The sequence below is a fragment of the Mandrillus leucophaeus genome, unplaced genomic scaffold, assembly GCF_000951045.1.
Source record: "Mandrillus leucophaeus isolate KB7577 unplaced genomic scaffold, Mleu.le_1.0 Scaffold1639, whole genome shotgun sequence".
NCBI lineage: Eukaryota > Metazoa > Chordata > Mammalia > Primates > Cercopithecidae > Mandrillus > Mandrillus leucophaeus.
In genome coordinates this window covers 38,816-53,585 of record NW_012101631.1, presented here as the reverse complement: position 1 = coordinate 53,585, position 14,770 = coordinate 38,816, and the positions used below count along the sequence as shown (strand labels likewise).

The 14,770-nt window shown below is 42.2% G+C and overlaps 1 long non-coding RNA gene across 1 annotated transcript in view; it reads left to right on the top strand.

The window, feature by feature from the left end:
• The window catches only part of LOC105536840, a 138,334-nt gene extending 124,834 nt beyond the window's left edge, over window positions 1–13,500 (top strand). Inside the window, exons 3-4 of the long non-coding RNA XR_001005632.1 lie at window positions 7,620–7,747; window positions 11,093–13,500. This is a non-coding gene — a long non-coding RNA (uncharacterized LOC105536840). The remainder of the gene's footprint in view (window positions 1–7,619; window positions 7,748–11,092) is intronic.
• The last annotated feature ends 1,270 nt before the right edge of the window (window positions 13,501–14,770 follow it).

The following is a 14,770-nucleotide window of genomic DNA, read 5'->3' as shown; positions in this document are numbered from 1 at the left end:
ATCTATGTTATAAAACCCACTTGATCATTGTGTAGTATCTCTGAGCTGTGCTGTTGGATTTGGTTCACTAGTATTTTGTTGAGGATTTTTGCTTCAGTGTTCATCAGTGTCATTGGTCTGTACTTTTTCTGGTTTCTATTTTCTATGTCCTTGTTTGGTTTTTATATTAGGATGATACTGGCTTCATAGATTGAAGTAAGGGAACTTCTCTCCTCCTCACATTTTTGGAACGATTTCAGGAGTATTGGTATTAATTGTTCTTCGTAGGTTTGGTAGAATTCAGTTGTGAATCTGTATGGGTATGGATTTTTTTGCTTTGGTTTTTTTTTTTGTTTTTTTTTTTTTAATTCCTGTTCCAATCTCCTTCTTCATTGTTGGTCTGTTCTGGATTTCTATTTATTTCTTTTACAGTTTTTGTGAGGTTAGTTGTGTCCCAAAATGTATCTATTGTCTTTGGGTTGTTAAGTTTGTGAGCATTTGTTGTTCAAAATAGTATCTGATGATCATTTTTATGTGTGTGGTATGAATTGTAGTAGTTAATCTAGCTAGTGGTTTATCAGTTATGTTCATCACTTCTTTTTGTTTTGTTTTGTTTTGAAGAACCAGTTTTTTGTTTTATTGATTCCTTTGTATTGGTTTGGTTTTGATGTAGTTTATTTAGTTCTGCCCTGATTTATTTATTTATTTGTTTGTTTGTTTGTTTGTTTTCTTCTGCTAATTTTGGGTTTGTTCTTGGTTTGGTGGTTCCTTGAGGTGTGACATTAGGTTGTTATTTTTTGATTGCTCTACTTTGTTGATGTAGGCATTTACTGCTATAGACTTTCTTCATAGCACTGGCTTTGCTATATCCCAGAAGTTCTGGTATATATTTCCATTTTTATTCATTTCAAAGATTTTCTTAAATTTCTGTCTTAACTTTATTGACCTAAATATTCAGGAGTGTGTTGTTTAATTCCCGTGCATTTCTATATTTTCAGTGTTTCCTCTTAGTATTTCTGTTTTTTCCATTGTGGTCTGAGGAGATACTTGATATGATTACAGTTTTTAAAAATGTGTTAAGACTTGTTTTGTGGCCTAACATACGACCTGTCTTGGAGAAAGTTCCATGTGCAGTGAGAAGAATGAATGTATATTCTGCAGTTGTTGGGTAGAATGTTGTATAAATGCTTGTTAGGTCCATTTGGTCTAAAATTCAACATAAATCCAAAGTTTCCTTGTTGATATTTTTTGTCTCATTGATCGGTCTAGTGCGGTAAGTGGGACACTGAAGTCCCCCATTATTAATGAATTGCTGTATATCTTTTCTTTAGGTCTACTAATATTTATTTATGAATGTGGGAGCTTTGGTGTTGGGTGCATATAAATTTAGAATTGTTATATCCTCTTACTGAATTGATTACTTGGTCATATCTTTTGTAATATGATTGTCTTTTTTTACTGTTTCTGATTTAAAGACTGTTTTATCTGATATAAATATAGTGACTCCTGCTTTCTGTTTCTATTTGCACATAATATTTTTTCATACCTTACTTTCAGTCTAAATGTATCTTTACAGGTAAACTGAGTTTCTTGTAAGCTTGATATGGTTGGATCATGATTTTCTAAATCCATTTTGTTAATCTGTGTCTTTTAAGTGGAGCATTGAATCCATTTATATTTAGGGTTAATAATGATATGTTACATTTAGTTACTGTCATATTGTTAAAAAATAAAAATGTATAAAAGTATTATCCAGCTGTTTTATAAATTCTTTATTTTTCTCTATTAGTCTTTGGTGATATTCTATTGAATCACCATTTGATTTATTTCTCTTCATCTTTTGTGTCATGGTTTTATAATACCTGTGAAGTATGTTTTTCTGGGTGTTTTCGTGATGGTGAATATTGACTTTTAATTTCCATGTTTAGGATTCCTTTGGACATTTCTCGTAAGTTAGTGCAGTAGTGATGAATTTCTTCAGCGTTTGCTTCTCTGGAAATTATTTCTCCTTCTTTGAAGCTTAATCTAACTGGATATAAAATTGTTGATTGCAGCTTTCTCTTAAACATTTGATAATACTATCCCATTCTGTTCTGACTTTTAAGTTTTCTGCTAGTATGTCTTCACTTAGTCTGATAGGGTTTCCTTGTGGGTCAGTAGACACTTTTCTCTTGATAATTTTACAATTCTTTTTTCACATTTTTTTAGACAGTCTGATGAGAGTATGCTATAGTGAATGCCTTTTTATAATGTATTTTCCAAGAGATTGTTGGTCCCCCCATATGTGTATGTCTACATTTCTTTGCATAATCTGGAAGCTTTCATCAATTATTTCTTTAAATAGGTTTTCTATCATTTAAAAAAATTTTATTCCTTTTTGGGAGTACAATTTGAAAGTTTGGTAGCTCTTAGTCCTATGAGTCTTGAAGGCCTTTCTCATTGTGTTTTATTCTTTTTAAAAGTTTTTGTCTTCATGGACTATTTCAACACACAAGTCTTCAAGTTCTGACATTCTTTATTTTGCTTGTTCTGGTATATTGTTGAAAAATTTGGCATGATTTCTTAAAGATATTTATATTCTTGATAAGTTGATTGTTTATATTCTGAATTGATTTTGTATTTCTTTGTATTGGTTTCAGATTTTTTCTTGCATTTCATTGAGCTTTTTAAAAATCAATATTCTGACTTATTTGGCATTTTGAGGATTTTTTGTTAGAATCTATTGCTAGAGAATTATTGTGATCCTTTGAAAGTGTCATAATACCTTGATTTTTCATGATCCTTGTATCTTTACATTGATCTCTGCATATCTGGGGTATCAGTCTTTTATTATTTTCGAATTTACTTTCATGGAGAAGGCTATTCTTGATGTGACTCTGGTGTATGTTGTGTAAGGCTGTTTGGCTGTGTGCAGTGGCAAAGATCGTATGATTTCCTTGCTTATAAATACCCTTAATATGATCTTTCTCAAATGCCAGTAATCTTTCTCAAATGCCAGGTATACTAAATGGGTGAATGCGCTCATGATTTCCTGAACTGAACAGCTGGGGTGGCATGGCTTATGCAGGTAGCAGTGGTCATAAAAACATTTTGTCATTCCTGAGTGTTGTGTTCTTATGTCGGCTGTTATTGTAATGGGCTGTGCAGGTTCACCTGCATGCCAGTAGTTGGTGCCTGCAGGTTAGAGCCAGCTAAAGTGGTAGCAGAAGTGTTTATGCCCAACCTCTTTATCTGAGAAAATTGCTCAAGTGGCCCAAGTGGTGCATTATACCATGGAATGTTCAGGGACATGAGTCTCATGTTCTGCCTTGGTTTGGAATTGAAACTAAGTGGAACCAGGCATGGGAAGCCTACACTTATTTTCCTCAATGGTAGATTAAAGCACCAGCCCTGTTGGGGGTGGCATGATGATACTCAGGCCTCTGGAAAAATGCATGGGTGAGGGGCAACTGCTTCTTCATCAAGGTCTCAGCCCAGAGAGGGAGGGGTGGTCCCAGTGCCACATTCTTAGCCAGTAGAAGTGAAATGTGCTCCCCCCTCACACCCCAGACCTGACATCATTCACTCTCCTGTACCAATTGTGGTAGGCAGTTTGGATATTTGGCTAGTCACTGCAATTTGCTTCTACTTTCCAACAAAGTCCCTAGTATTAGAAGTCACTGACTTGGTCAATACCATGCCTCCCAGGCAATTCTCCTCCTGCTCTGGTCCTAGAAGAGAAACTCAGTTCTGGTACCAGTAGCTGGAGTCCACACTACACTCCTATCTCTGTTCTGACTGTGGGAGCTCCTCCCGTTTCAGCCCTAGTTGTCCATGCCCCAGTGAAAATCTCTGTAATGCCAAAGACTGCCACTGCTGCAAGCTCCCTTGACCCCACAGAGCTTACTAAGAGCTAAAATCTAGACTGTCATTTTTCTTTAGGTACCCAAGTCTGGGGAAGTACATGGAACACTTTCCAGAGCAGTTCCTTGTTTTAGTCTCCCAGCCATTACCCAAGATAGAGCTAGGGACTGAGGGAGTTAAGGTGCTCTCCTGTGGCCTGGATTTCACCATTCCCCAGTGGAAAAGTGGACTGCAGAGAAGCATTCACTCATGCTCTCCCATACTGGGGATTTGTACCCAGTATTTAGCTGGTCCCAGCCAAGAGAACTTCATGCCCTCCTTCTGTTTCCCAGATTCAGAATTTTTTTTTCATTTTTCTGCTTAACTGCTGTGTTCCTTGTATAATTTTCAGAGAAGAACCGCTATTTTTGCTCGTCTAAATGGATTAGGCATGTTGGAAAAACCTCTAGTCATTAATCTTGAGGAAAATAAAGTATGTGTATATTTCTTAGACTCATCTTCTATATTGTATTTAAAATAGACTTTTTGAAATACTGCTTTTAGTGCTTGTCCAATTTTTAATTATTTTTCATTTTTATTTCTTTGTATTGGCAACATTGGGATAAATATTTTCCTTGTTTCTTTTTCATTTAAATGAATTGCAAGCTAATATCAAAATTTTACCACACATATTTGTTGTTCCAATCCGAGAGGTTTTATTTCACCCTATCATTGATTTATAGATAACACAGACAACTGCTGGGTTGTTAGAAATAAATATTCACTTTGTTGTATCATTTGCTCATTTCATTTCAGAAATTCATCCGTTATTATTTTACTCAAACATTTTATTATAAAATATTTAAACATTCAGAAATATTGAAAGAATTAGGTTTTGAACATCCAAATATTCACAACCAACCTTCTAAGATTAACATTTTACTGTAATTGATTATTTATCATATTTATGTATTTATATCACTATTAATTTATTAATACACCTTTTTATCTTTGCAAAATAATATTTAACATTAATAATGAAATATTTCAAACAGGCACAATAGTAAAGGGATTAACATAAATTCCTAAATGCATACCATCCAACTATTAAATTCTAACATTTTTATACTTGCTTTAGCTTCTCTTTAAACAAATAATTCATTACAAATGACATTAAAACATTTTTTGTGCTATAATGTGATCCCATTTCCCTCTCCTTCTTATGTTTATCTTTCCATGTATATTATTAAGATCCTAGTACATATTTTAGTATATAAAAATAACATTTATGTTGTTTTGAAGTTTACAGTATTTACCAAAACAGTTTCATTTTGTATATTATCCTGGGGTGTTCCGCGCAATATTTTGTCTGTGAAATTGATGCATGTTGATCGTGTTAGCCCATCACACCATTTTGCAGACCGCCACCATTTTACAACTCCGATCAGAGTGGAAAATTCCACCGGGGCCTGAGCTGTGAGAAACATCCTGTTGGAAAGGTCCCAGGCCTAAACCCTGACGGCAGTAAATTCATCCTGTCAGGTTCCACGTCTAACCCTGACTGCAGTAAATTCCTTCCTTTATCAACAGCCGAATACACCACCCCCGCCCCATTTTCTCAACCATCCCCAACCTCTCCTGCCCAGGCCTAGAACTGCCCCAACCTGTAAGAAGGACCGGGGCTCTCATGCTAGCTGCAGGCCTTTCTCCCAATAAACCTGTGTTGCCCTTGAGCCGCCTCTGCTCCATTCCTTTCTCCCTTTCGTTCTAACATTTGGTGCCAAAACCAGGGATGGGGTCTGGATCCCACAACAGAGAGGTACTTCCTTGCAACCTGGGAAGGAAGAGGCAGCGGCAGCTGGCGTCGGGCTAATTCCCAAATCCTGATTGGCCTCTGGTTCCAAGCCCTGTCCATTTTCATCTTTCTATGGAGGAATCCTTTCTCTTGGCCCCATCCTCCCACCACTTTCTCCTTCCCCCTCTTTCCTCTCTGTGGCTCTGGCAAGGACCACTCCCATTGCATCTAACACCGGCCTCCAATTGTGGGTGAGTTTCCTTTTCCACCCTCTGGATTCCTCTCATATTTCTGTTAGCTAGAAAACCCCAGTGCCAGGTAAGAGGATTCCCCGGTCACCACTGGGTGACTCTGGCCTGCCTTGTCAGGGGATACCCTCAGAATGCTCACGGTCTGACCACTCTGGTTTCTGGGGGACCGTGGAGAGCTGCGAGAGGCACCCTGGCTCTTCTCGATCCCTTCTCATGGTTGTAATTGGGATACTCACTCCCCTACTTCACATTTTTCACCCTCCCAGCCACTCACATGGGACAGGGCTCCTCGAAATCCCCTCAAGACACACCTGTCAGATGTCTCATCTGGAACCTCTGAACACTGGGATTGGCAGACTCCATTAAAACTAAATGCCTTATTTTCCTTTGTAATGTGGCCTGACCCCAGTATAAGTTGGACAATGATGGCTGCTGGCCCAAATGGGACTTTTGACTTTCAAATTCAACATGATTTAGAAAATTTCCTCCAGCACGATGGCAAGTGGTCCGAGATGCCCTATATCCAGGCTTTTGCCAGTTCCGTCTGTCAGTCCTGTTCATCTTACCAGCTGCTGCTCTTAAACAAGAAATCTGCCAAAATGCCTCCCCTTCCAGAGAAGTCCTCCTCCTCCTCCTCCGATTTTTATCCAGCTGACGAATCCCTACCTGCCCCCCAGCCCCACTCCCACCACCATCTCCTCCTTCCCCTTTGGCTCTACCACCCCCTTATTCCTATCTCTCATCTCTATCCTTTCCCCACCATAACTGGTCTCATTCCCAGCCCCCTTCTGCTGCTGAAAACCAGGCACAGGCCCAGAGGCCCTCTAACATCTTCCCCTTGTGGGAAGTTATGGAGACTGAAGGCATAGTCTGAGTTCATGTTCCCTTCTCCGTAGCTGATGTCTCTCAGATTGAAAAGAAACTTTGCTCCTTTTCCACAGATCCCACATCCTTCCGCAAGGAATTTCTGTATATCACTCAATCTTACAACCTTACCTAGCATGACATTTATGTCATCCTCTCCTCCTCCCTCACCCTGGAGAACAGGGAACATATCTGGATCAGGCCCAAGCAGACACCCTCCACTGACAAGATGCTGCCTATAACCCAATCGCAACCCTAGCTATTCCCAGAGCTGACCCCAGTTGGGATTATCAGGTGGCTTCTGCAGACAGACAGAAACTAGGCCATATGATAACATGCCTCCTAACTGGCAAGAATAAAACCGCCCTTAAGGCTATCAAGTATGAAAAGATAAAGAAATCACTCAAGGCCCCTGACAAAAACCCTGCTCTTTTTTCTTCCACCTTTCAGAGGCCATGATTAAATATACCACCTTAAGCCCTGACACTGTCGAGGACAGAATCTACCTCCACTTACGCTTCATTTCCCAGTCAGCCCCCGACATCCGAAAGAAACTCCAAAGACTGGAGGATGGCCCTCAAACCTCCCAAAGAGACTTAATCACAGTAGTCTTCAAGGTCTTTAACAATAGAGAGGAAGAAATAAAACCCCAAAGTTTAAAAGAGACCAGGCTAAATACCAGATACTGGCAGCTGCCATACAACAGGATTCCCCAATGCATACAAAAATCCTCAACCTCATGACAGTCCCCATCAGGAGCCTGTTTTAAGTGTAGCCAACGGGGTCCCTGGGCAAGAGTCTGCCCCAATCTCATACTGCCCTCAAAACCTTGCCCCATCTGTGATATCAAAGGACAGTGGAAGTCAGATTGCGCTCAACAAGACTCTTCACCCTGCTTGCTCAAACAGGTCCTGCAACCCAGGTTCCAGTCTGGCAAGCATTCTAGACCTGGCTGCTGAAGACTGACGGGGTCCAGGGTCTGCTGCCCCCACCGCCTTCACCACCTCAGAACCCAGGGTAACGCTGTCAGTCTCTGGTAAGCCCATACTCTTCCTTTTAGATCTGGGAACTAGTTACTCAGTTTTATCAGAATATTCTCGACCCCTCCTCAGTTCTTCTATCTCTATTGTGAGAGTCAATGGAATCCCCTCTAGGCACAGATTGGTCCTCTATTATGCAACCTATTCAATACCCCCTTCATCCACTCCTTCCTAGTTATCCCTTAGTGTCCTACCCTTATCTTGGGATGGAACATACTGAGTAAATTCCAGGCCTCCATACAACTAGCCTCCACCAATTCTACCCCTTTTACTTTACTCTGCTGCCCAGATGCTTCCCTCTCCTCCCCCTCATCTTCACTATCCATCTGTTACCTTCTGTCAATCCTGAAGTGTGGAACGTTTCTAAACCCACAATAGCCACACATCACATCCCAGTCAAAATAACCTACCAAGACTCCTCCATTTTCCTTCATCAGCCTCAATATCCCCTTTGCCCAACCAGCCTCAGGGGCCTCAATCCTGTTATCTGTAAGCTTTTACAAGCTCAGATTCTCAAACCTGTTAGCTCTCCCCACAACACCCTTGTTTTGGCTGTCAAAAAAACAGACAGATTTTGCCACTTGGTCCAGGATCTCCATGTCATTTACCAAGTGGATGTACCAACCTATCCAGTGGTCCACAACCCCTATACTCTACTCTCCCATATGCCCCCATCTACCACACACTTCTCTGTATTGGATCTAAGGGACTTTTTTTTTTTTTTTTAACTATTCCCTTGGATCTGGCTTCCCAAAGTCTTCTTGCTTTCACCTGGTCAGACCCAGATACTCACACTTCTACCTAACAGTTCGTACTCCCACAGGGTTTCTGGGATAGCCCCCTCCTATTTGAGCAGGCTCTCACCGAGGATCTGACCGAGCTTCCCCTTGCTCCTAGCAACTTCCTTCAATACATCGATGACCTCTTTCTATGTAGTCCCTCCTTTGATCTATCCATCAACACATCACCCAACTTCTAAATTTCCTCCATGGCCAGGGATATCAGATTTTATCTACAAAGGTTTGAGTAGCCCAAACCCAAGTCACTTACCTTGGACTCACCCTAACCCCTAATTCTTGAGCCATGCTATCCCAATGGAAGGAACTAATACAGGATATGCCCCTTCGCCACACCAAGAAGGACCCTTCCTTTTTGGGCCTTGTGGGGTACTTCCAACTATGGATCATTAACTTTGGCCTGTTGACCAAACCACTCTGCATGGCATCATGTGGGTCCATCCTAGACCATTTGGACTCAGCTTGCCCATTAACTCCCACTTGTAAAAACTGAAAGATGTCCTTTTAATGTCCCAGCACTAGGACTACCCAACCCCACTAAACTCTTTACCCTGTATGTTCATTGTAATCAAGGCCTTGCCCGTGGACTTCTCTGCCAAACCTATGGCAATACTCCACAAGCCATTGCATACTTCTGAAAACAACTGGACTCTGTCATCCAAGGCTGGCCTCCATGCTTGAAAGTTCTGGGTGCAGTTACATTGCTGTCCTCAGAGGCACAAAAACTCACCCTCTACTAGCACATTACTATTACATCTTCCCATAACTTATGGGACCTCATGAACCATTGATCTCTTCTTTTCCTCCCGCCATCCAGCTTACAACAACCCTCTAACACCTTCCAGAGATGTAAAATTCTAAACCCAACCACCCTCCTCCCTATAAGTACTTCCAATTCTGAATCTCCCACTCTTGCCTGGACCTCTTAGCCTCCCTCTTCTCCCCTTTCCAGCACATTTCAGAAGCCCCTTTGTGGAAGGAACCCACATGGTTCATGGACAGAAGCTCTTTTAAGGAACCATATCTGGCAGCCGGCTATGCCATCATTGCCGAAAACAAACTGCTAGAATCCAATGCTTTCTCACCCCATATCACCTCACAACAAACGCAACTACTTGCCCTAACCAGGACCCTCACTCTTGCAAAGGGAAAGAGGGTCAACATTTACACTAATTCCAAATATGCATACCACATCCTACAGTCTCACGCTGTAATCTGGCCGGAAAAGGGATTTTCTAACTACCCAAAGAACTGCCATAATAAATGACAAACTCATACACAAGCTGATGGAGGCAGCTAAACTGCCACTAGAGGCTGCCATTATCCATTGCAAGGGACACCAAAAGGCTACAGATGCCATAACTAAGGGAAACTTTTTAGCAGATTCGGCAGCCTGGCAGGCAGCCCTTAGAACACCATTGTTATTGCCCATTTTCCCTAGCATAAACCCAAGAAGAAAAAGGTGCCTTGCTGGCTCCAGGGCTATTCATAAGGAAAGCTGATTTTACTTAGACTACAAACTCATCCTACCCAAGACCCAAAAACTTTCTGTTCTCACCCACATCCATAACCAATTCCATGTGGTTTATCGCCCCTTGCCCAATTTCTAAAAACCTGTATACATTCCCTTACAATGACCGTCAGCTTGGACTGCCTCACTAAACGTTGCTCTGCCTGCAGTCAGACTACTCCTCAGGGACCCTTAGACCACCTCCTTTTCCCTCCCTTCAGGCCCAAAGGCCAGTTGCCAGGACAGGATTAGCAAATTGACTTCACTCATATGCTACCCCATAAAGAAAGTCTGATATCTCCTCACGATGGTAGATACCTTTTCAGGTGGATAGAAGCCTTTCTTACTACCTCTGAAAAGGCTATACCTTCATCACACACATCATCCCTTGATTCAGCCTCCCCTCATCTATACAATTGGATGATTGACCAGCATTTATCTCCCAAGTCACTCAACAGGTTTCTAAGGCTTTAAACATCATATAGGTTTTTCATAGTCTCCATCACCCCTAATCATTGGGTAAATTTGAACAGGCGAATGCCCTCTTAAAACAACAGTTAACAAAACTTTCCCTAGAGATCAAAATGAAAACTGAATATCACTTCTTCTCTTGGCCCTCATGTGCCTCAGGACCCTCCCCCAAAAACCTCTAAATCTAAGTCCTTTTGAACTTATATATGGACATTCTTTCATCCTACAGAACTTTGCTCCATCCCCTCCCTTATAGGACACCTGGCCAGCACTGCACCTCACTCAACACTTTGTCCGACAGTATGCTGACACTCACCTCCCCAAACCTGAGGATTCTTCCCAACTCACTTTCTTACCCTTACAGCCAGGAGACTGCGTCTGGGTAGCAGACCTCTCCTCCCGTCTCCAACAAAATGGAAGGGTCTCTGTCAGGTTATATTCACCATCCCTGCTGCTGCAAAGTTAACATCCTTTCCCTATTGTATACACCATTCCAAATTTAAAAAGGCACCCGACCCACTCCGAAGTCTCCTCACCCCAGAAATATTCTTCCTTTCCCACAGGACCAACCTCGCCGTGCCTAACAAGAATTCCAGAAGTCACCCATCTGAAAGGCACTGGCCCATGACACTCTCCACTTCCAATCTTAAATCTTTTACTTCATACCTTGTCTCAGATCTCTCCTGGTACCCCTTCCCCACGCCCTTAGATAATCCATCTCAATTCCTCATGCTAATCGAGGAGCTATGGCTGCAAGGCACTTTCCAGGATTTCACACCTACACAAATCTCCTTTTTCTCCTTTTGCCTTCTCTGCTTATGGGATATTCTGAGTCCCCACCCCCAATCACTGACAGCTGGGCCCCCTTCGTCAGCCTCACACACCACCTGTTAAGTCAGTCATAATCTCCCCTCTCCTCTAACTGTTGGATTTGTCTTTCTACGCACACCCAGTGATTCACGGCTCTTCCGGCCGACCTACTTACATGGACACAGACCAACATAAGCTTACACATTTTTTACTCGGCCATACCATTCTTGGCTGATTCATCCCTGAAGCCAGTTCATAACCTGGAAACTCAACTGAACACCTTTCCTCCAAACTCAGCTCTCTCAGCATGGTTTCAGGTAGGGCTGTTGCCCTCCTTCACCTAATAGTTTCTGGACTTACATCCATACAAACCAACACAACGTCATCTAAACCACCAATATGGGGGTACCATTTCTACTCAAACTTCCTTCATATCCCCACCCACCTTATGTCTCAGCCGAACCTACCCTAATCCAGCCCACGCCACAGTGGTGGGACAGGTTCCTCAGTCCCTATGTGGTCTTATTCTTACCATTGCACTCCCTGTAGATTATCAATTCTACACCCTAATTACAAAATCAGGTCCACCTCTGCCTGGCAGAAGGTGTTATGCTTTTCTGGCTCACTTACCATCCACACATCCCTGCACCTCACCACCGGATCCTCTCTTCTTTCCTACCATCCAATTCCCGGCTTCCCCCTGTCAACTCTGCTCTCTATGTCTCCAGTTTAAAGGTGCCCCCGGAAAAAAAATTTAACAATTCCGTCACCTGCAACTGGTACCTTACAGCCACCACACCAGGGCAGCAATGGCTAACAGTTACAAAGACAATTTCTCTCTCCAAAACCAAACAGCCTTCATCAACTCCCCAGCCAAGGCTCCCTATCAGGCCCTTACAGGTGCCACTCTGACTGGCAGTTACTCAATTTGGCAGAATGAAACCTTTTCATGGCTACCTACCTTCACCTACAACTTCTGCCTCTCCACCCCGTCTCTTCTTTTTTGTATGATACAAACTGATATCTTTGCCTACCAGGAAAAAGGAACTTGCACCCTGGTCTTTCAAGCTTCAACCATCAACATCCTACCCCCAAACGAAAGTATTCTAATTTCTTTAGAAGCCTCTATCTCCTTTTCACCCATAAGAAATAAATGGGCTCTACACCTCATCACCCTGCTAACAGGATTAGGCATCACTGCTGCACTCGGCATTGGAATAGCAGGCATAACCACCTCAATCACCTCATACCAAATGCTATTCACAACCCTTTCTAACACCCTAGAAGATATGCACACTTCCATTATCAGTCTCCAACAACAATTAGACTTCCTCGTGGGAGTCATCTTTCAAAACTGGAGAGCCCTGGACCTACTAACCGCTGAGAAAGGGGGTACCTGCATATACCTCCAGGAAGAACGCTGTTTCTGTGTTAATGAATCTGGCATTGTTCATATCGCAGTTCACAGGTTTCGTGACAGGGCTGCAGAGCTTTGACGTCGTCGCTTACTCCTGGTGGCAAGGATCATCCCTTCTAAGATGGATACCCTGGGTTGCCCCCTTCCTAGAACCCCTGATCTTCCTCTTCCTGTTACTAATGATTAGGTCATGCATATTTAACCTTGTATCCCGCTTCATTTCCCAAAGGCTGAATTGTTTTATTCAGGCAAGCATGCAAAAACACATTGATAATATCCTTCACCTTTGCTACGTCTAATACCAGAGCCTACAAGGAAGCCATTCGGAAGCTCCAGAACCCAGGCCCTAATCACGGCGCCCCTATCCAGCAGGAAGCAGCCAGATGATCAACGACGCCCTTTTTCCTTTTTATACTAAAGTAAGAAATAAGAATGTTAGCCCAAGCTGCACTATTTTGCAGACCCCCACCATTTTACAAACTGGTCAGAGTGGAAAATTCCACCAGGGCCTGAGCTGTGAGAAACATCCTGTCAGAGAGGTCCCAGGCCTAACCCCTGGCTGCACTAAATTCCTTCATTATCAGCAGCCAAACACGCCGCCCCCACCCCATTTTCACAAAAATCCCAGACCTCTCCTGCCCAGACCTATAACTGGTCCAGCCTGTAAGTGGGAAGGGGGCTCTGGCACTAGCTGGTACCCCCTCTCCGCAGGTCTTTCTCTCAATAAATCTGTGTTGCCATTGAGCTGCTTCTGTTCTGTTCTTTTCTCCCTTTCATTCTAACAGATCAAACTACTTTATTCAATTCTGACTGAGGTATAAATATTCCATTTTATGAAAATAATTATTTAATCCATTTTACTTTAGTTTTTGTCATTTTTTGCTGCCACAAACAGTATTCAATAAGCATTTTAGAATATATTTCTTTTTGCACCTGTGCAAAAGTTTTACTTCAATATAAATATCTTAAAGTAAAATTATTTTATTGAAGGACATACATTTGTGTTTTATCCCATGGAACTTGAACAGGAAAAAAAGATCTTCAAAATATGGACTCCCAGGAATGTGAGTTTAGTACACCATAGTATAGTAGATCATACTGATTGTTACCAATAAACATAAAGGCAAGTGGAAAAATTTAAGATTTTCTACCTAGTACAAGGATGAAATACCAAAGTCTGCGTAAAAAATACACATAGTAGTCATAAATGATGAGAGATTATTATGACTGTTTTTCCAAAAGAGCCCCAAGGCCAAGCCTCTGGCTGTATAAAAGAAGCCTTTGAGATTCCCACCTTGTGGTGAAGTACCTAATCATGAAAGACTCTGTGGATGACTGATTGTCAGACCGTAAGCCTAAAAATCTATGAAAATAATGTTTCCCAAAAAGTTCACTAGTGTAGAGGACTACGTGCTCACAAACGAGACGTTCAGATAAGTCCTGCTCTTGCAAACGAAGCAGGGTGTTCCCAGTAAGTCCTGCTCTTGCAAACGAAGCAGGGCGTTCCTTCCCTGTAAACAGGAAGGACAAAGGAGCCAGCTGCAAACAGCAGACCCTGGGGGCTTGTTTATGTGTAAACATCTTGAAAATCCAGAAAGTCAGGGAAAGGTCAGAAAAACAACAATGTGTCTTGTGACTTGGCAACATTCCACAAACGACTGTATAAAATAAAGCAGAGTGCACCATTCAAGGTGGCCGCCATGTTTGTCTTGTCTTGTGTTGTCTTGTGTGTTCATTCCTTTGTTTAGGAAACATGCGGACCCCAACATCTGGTGCAGCAAGCAGGGTCCGTGGCTCCACGAGAGCAAGGAACTGGAGGGGGGACACCCCAGGCAGGTAAATAAAGAAAGGGGGACCCACGGGAAAATTATGGGGAATTCCACCTCTCTGGCCTCTGGATATTTGTGGTTACTCCAGGGACTGTTGATGTCTATAGGAGTAGAAGTTAGTTAAGGAACATAAGACTTTGAAGCGATTGTTTGCCCATGTTGAACAACATTGTTATTGGTTTCAA